Raw genomic sequence first — 6,000 nt, 5'->3', positions numbered from 1 at the left:
ACAAGCTGAGATATACTAATACAAATCACGTCATAGTTTCCACTCATAGAATGTCCTGCTTCCTGTCCCTTTAATGCATATATATATATATATATATATATATATATATATATATATATATACACACACACTATATATATACTATTCGGTTTGTGTGATTCATGATTACTGAATTTCTAAACATGTAGATAACTAAAAGGCTTTAAAACTACACCAAAACAGTGGTGAATTATTGCTTCACGAAGTCACAATACAACCCTTGATCCTCTGTAGACCCTGCAGTCTCTCTATTTGCAAATGAGAACATGAATCACGCTGACTTGTTTGTGAAGCCGCTCCCATTAAATTTAGGAAATTAGATTTGCTGAAGAAATGCGTCTCATGAGAGCCTTAACGTCTCATTGAAAAAGGTTTGGAAAATCGTTTACTTTGGCTCTTATAAAAGCAGTGCATTTATGGATCAATCAGAAACATTAATTTACATATTTCTGACATGTCATTATTAATTCCTTAAACTTACTCTGGGAATTAATTCATAAACTTTCTAACCATTTCATATTTGAATGAATGAATATTGCTTTCATTTTATATATATATATATATATATATATATATATATATATATATGTGTATGTATGTATATGTATGTATATATATATATATATATAGGTTACAGTGGATGAATCCATCCATCCACAATCCATCTTCTATACCGCTTATCCTTCAGGGTCACAGGGAACCTGGAGTCTATCCCAGGGAGTATGGGGCACAAGGCAGGGTACACCCTGGACAGGGTGCCAATCCATCGCAGCGTACAATCTCATACACACACCTATTCATACACTACGGACACTTTGGACATGCCAATCAACCTACCTGCATGTCTTTGGACTTTGGGGAGGAAAGCGGAATACCCGGAGGAAACCCCCGCAGCACAGGGAGAACATGCAAGCTCCATACACACAGGGCAGCGGTGGGAATCAAACCCTCAACCCTGGCGGTGTGAGGTGAACGTGTTAGCTACTAAGCCATCGTGTGCAATACAGTGCCTTATGAGATATTACCATAGCAACAGTGATGCTTCAGACTTGTTAGCCTTGATAGAGTTGTTGGTACTTAAACAGTTTCAATGTAGCACCTGTTAATTGGCAATTTAGCATAAAAATCGTAAGCGTGTAGCCATATGGGGCAGTGGGCAGAGTGACAAGAATTTCAGGCTAAAAAAATTCTAATGTAATTCATTTATGAGCAGTGTTACAAGTAGGCTGCTTTCACACTTGCTCTTTATTCCTCAACCCCCAGCACATGTTTTACATGTAATCCTATGGAAAGTAATTTGATGTAAGGTGGGTGGAATATGGATTCTTTTTTTAAAAAAAAAACAAACAAAAAAAAAAACAGCTGGTGTTGCTGGGTCACAGCAGAGCTTCCAACGTTGGAAAAAGTTCAATATTTTATAGATAATAAATCTAAACTAGAGAGCAAGCTAGGCTAGTTATTTAGGTAATACTAGCTAGAGACAAATATAAATTCCATGCTGTACTGGTTAGCTGGTCATGGCCACTTGACCAGCATAGTGAAGTTGTGATCAGCCATGCTGTTCTAAGTTGGTTTCCAACTACACTATAGGGGCAAATATTTGTGAACATCTGACCATCACACCCATATGTGTTTCTTCCCTAAACTGTTTCCACAAAATTGGAAGCACCGAATTCTATTGACTGTCTTTGTACACTGTAGATTTACAATTTCCTTCACTGTAACTAATAGACACAAACCTGTTCGAGCATGACGATGCCCCTGTGCACAAAGCGAGCTCCATGAAGACATGGTTTTCCAAGGTCAGAGTGGAAGAACTCGTGTGTCCTGCACAGAGCCCTGACCTCAACCCCACTGAACACCTTTGGGATGAACTGGATGAACCCAAACCTCCTCACTTAACATCGCTGCCTGACCTCACTAACACACTTGTAATTGAACAAAAACACAAATCCCACAGCCACACTCCAAAATCTAGTGGAAAGACTTCCCAGAAGAGTGAAGGTTATTATAACAGCAAAGGGGGAATAAATCTGGAACGCGATGTTCAATAAGCATACAGTATATGGGTGTGATTGTCAGATGTCCACATACTTTTGGCCATATAATGGTATCTATCTACGTTATCTTTACATCCATCTATCTATCTATTTATCTATCTTGACAACAGATGCTTGTAATGGGGTGGCATCATTGTAATATGGCAGGGGAGTGAGGATGGCCATACTCGCTTACAGAGCACGACAGTTATGTTTAACTATGAGGCATCATCCACTTCCCCTTTCAGATTAGCAGCTCTCGAGTCATCTCATTCTAACATTCAAGTCAAGTCTGATTTTTATGTTAAACTACCAATTAGTTGAAAATACTGTCTGTTAGCTCAAGTATTCAGAATTAGGAAGGTCTCTCTTTCTCTCTTGAAGTTAATACGACAAGAAAATGAAGCAGCCTGAGAAACCACAACTCGATAAATGAACGTCACCCATATCAACAATTACGCATGTAAAAAAAAAAAAAAAAAAAAAATCTGTTTAAAATCAGCCATACAAGTCACAGCGTAAGTTGTTACTATAGAAACTATAACATATGAGAATGAGTGCATTGATATAACCATCTCCTGACAGAAACTGTCACCATATCATAGAGTGTATATATATATATATATATATATATATATATATATATATATATATATATATATATATATATATATATATACACACTGTAATTGATGGACTGTCCACCATACAAGTCCCTGTGAATGAGCTTTTACGATATAACAAATAATATATTAGGACAGTGCATTAATTACTTAAAACCTGTGTTTTGCAGCTACACGACTGACTTTCAGATCTGCTGTTATAGAAAATTAACCAACACTGTCTGACCAATCAGATTTGCGAATTCAACAGCCCTGTGGTACTAAGCGCTAGTTTTCTGCAGTAATCTGACTGGTGGAAGGAGATCACTACTGTTTTAGACCATTGTAGCTTCTCTGTTCTTTGAGCAAGAGACATGTGTTTTTGTTCTCTTGAAACCAGAAACATGGGCCCAACCAGCGGATGTCAGTCTGTCAGTGTGGACCATTTCTTTGTCAACAAACTACCATGTAATTTTCTAAAAAACAACAAAAAAAAAAAACAACAAAAAAACCACCAGATGGTTTGTCCTACTGTTTAGCGCACTGCTTGCACTGCTGTTTGATGTATAGATTTGTTTTGTCCGCCTTTGAAGGTAATATACAGAAAGATGATTGAGATACATTTCTAAGTCTTTAGACTACTGGAAGTCGCACTACACACAGTCAGAGGGTCTGATGTGGAAACTTCCTTAGAAACTTACTCTGTCTGCAACTGACACACATGGTATGTCAAATCATAACGATAGAGCTGTAATTATACGTAGCATGTTTCCACATGGAAAAGAGCAATAAAACTGTCAAATCTGAGGCAAAAATTCAGGCGTCATGACTCCAGGACTCTAAACTGCAACTGCCTTTCCATCATATCTTACATTTTACATTATTTATTTTTTTCAGACATGTACTCTCTTAGACAAAATAAAAGGGGGTTCCTTGAGGGTTCTTTGCATAAATTCCTAAAGTAGCTCTATTTGTATATGTCTCTGAAAGAAAACCTTCTGCTGTAGGGTTTTCCCAGAGGGACAAACCAATTAGAGCACTAAATCACACCTTTTTCTAAGAGTAGAAAACTGTATCATATACTGCTCATATCATCTCAGCAGATTTCTGATTACTCACACATTCTGTTTTGTTTGTTTGTTTGTTTGTTTTATTGTTTGATTGCCAACCCCCCTACCCCTCCAAAGCTTTAAGTAAGCTTTAAGTGAGCATTGTGCCATCTGCAGCGTCTTCATTGGTCATGGTGTTGAAGAGAAGGAGTTGGGTAAGAGGGATGATTTTAGCTGCATGAATATTTCCCAGCAAGTTGTCATGCGTGTTGAATTTTTGTTTCTGCTGCATTCTGGCGCATGGTAGCCAATAAATAATCAAGGACCGGGGCCTCACACCTCCAGGATTGGAGGTGGATCTTGGGGGTTCGACTCCCACCGTGGCCCTGTGTGTGGAGTTTGCATGTTCTCCCTGTGCTGTGGGGGTTTCCTCCGGGTACTCCAGTTTCCTCCCCCAGTCCAAAGACATGCATGGTAGGCTGAATGGCATGTCCAAAGTGTTCGTAGTGCAAGAACGGGTGTGTGAATGTGTATGTGATTGTGCCCTGTAATGGATTGGCACCTTGTCCAGGGTGTACCCCACCTTGTGCCCCATGCTCCCTGGGATAGGCTCCAGGTTCTGTAGGGTAAGCGGTATAGAAAATGGATGGATGGATCAAAGACAAGGTGCTGTGATGAAGCAAAGTTACTCTTGCCACTCTATAATAGTTATTATTTTCCTATAACAGTATGTACAAGTGTTTAATTTCTCTTATACCACAGCAATTTGCTTATTTATTAAAGTATGGCACTTTTTAAAAAATCAGTTTATAGTTACATTTAATGCTGTGAAACGTCCTGTTATCACTTGTGTTATAGCAGCTGTAAACAGCTGTCACTTTACTAGCCTCTTTTTTCCCCACTCCCTTTGAGGTTAATAACACACAATACAACCCTGCAGCTTATTATTTTAAAACAAAAATAATAATAGCATGTCACAAGAACCTAGGAAGTGCTACGTCCTCTGTCCTGAAGACTTTCCTGTGATGGAAAACTTCCTGTCTGTTACAAACTGCTGAAACTCCTTCCATAATTGCTAAATACATGTCTCCTAACAGAAAACTTCAATATGTTAATAATTAAATAATATATATATATATATATATATATATATATATATATATATATATATATATATATATATATATGTATATGTATATATATGTGTGTGTGTGTGTGTGTATAATTTGTATTATTGTTGTTATTATTATTATAGTTCTGTTAATTATTAGGGTTAGATAAAATGGATCTTCCATCACACAAGCCCCTGTGAATGAGCCGTTACTATAGAAACAATAATGTATAGTTATACAGTTGATGTTTTAGTAAATTAATATAACACCAGGTTTTAAAAAAAAAAAAAAAAAAAACACTAATCAGATTTGGGAATTTGGAGATGTTATGGTATAAAAAAAAACCCCACATTATTCTAATTTATTTAAGTGGCTAGATTATTTCAATGGTACTTATTATGTGTAATGTTTTGAACATTACATTATTGATAACATCTTGAGTCACGTAATTTCCTTTATCTTTTTCGCCATGGATTAGTTATAAACATAGTGAAGAAAATTATTGACAAATCTATTAGCTTGGCTTTTCCGAAAGCAATATAAAATGTATGGAAAGTACACACAGAGTGCACCCTATATAAAGGCCCCTTTGAGATTTTTTCCGCTCTTGTGGTTCACATGGAATGGACTCTGAGCATTCTCCCTCTCTCTCCCTCTCTCTCCCTACCCCCCCTCTCCCCATGCTCAGGAGGCTAGTATAAATCGCCATAAACACTCATATTGGGTGAACAGAGACACCAAGTGGACATGTTTGTATTTTCAGTTACTGCAATGAGCAAACATGATTACCATAGCAACGGAATTTATCTGTCTGCTTTTCTATTTTCTTTCTCAGTAAGAAGAGAGCACTGTTTCCTAATGTGTTTTTTTTTCTTTCCTTGAGATAGAATAAATTCATACGGCGCATTTTTACATAGATTCATCTGAGGTGTTTATTAACAAAACACCAACAAGACAACTAAATTCCTGCTCAATAATAATACTGCTCCTTCAGTATTACAGTTAGTCAATTCTAATGATTAATGCTCTCTAGAAATGATTAACATTTAGTTCTCTATAAACACCTTTAAGCCGTACAGAATGGCTAATCTTCAAATCCAGAGCAAAGAGCACCACGTGTGTTTAATCATCCCAAATGAACTGTAGCAAACTGAATCAA

This window comes from Ictalurus furcatus, chromosome 6 (assembly GCF_023375685.1).
Source record: "Ictalurus furcatus strain D&B chromosome 6, Billie_1.0, whole genome shotgun sequence".
Lineage (NCBI taxonomy): Eukaryota > Metazoa > Chordata > Actinopteri > Siluriformes > Ictaluridae > Ictalurus > Ictalurus furcatus.
Note: the sequence above shows the minus strand (reverse complement) of the source record.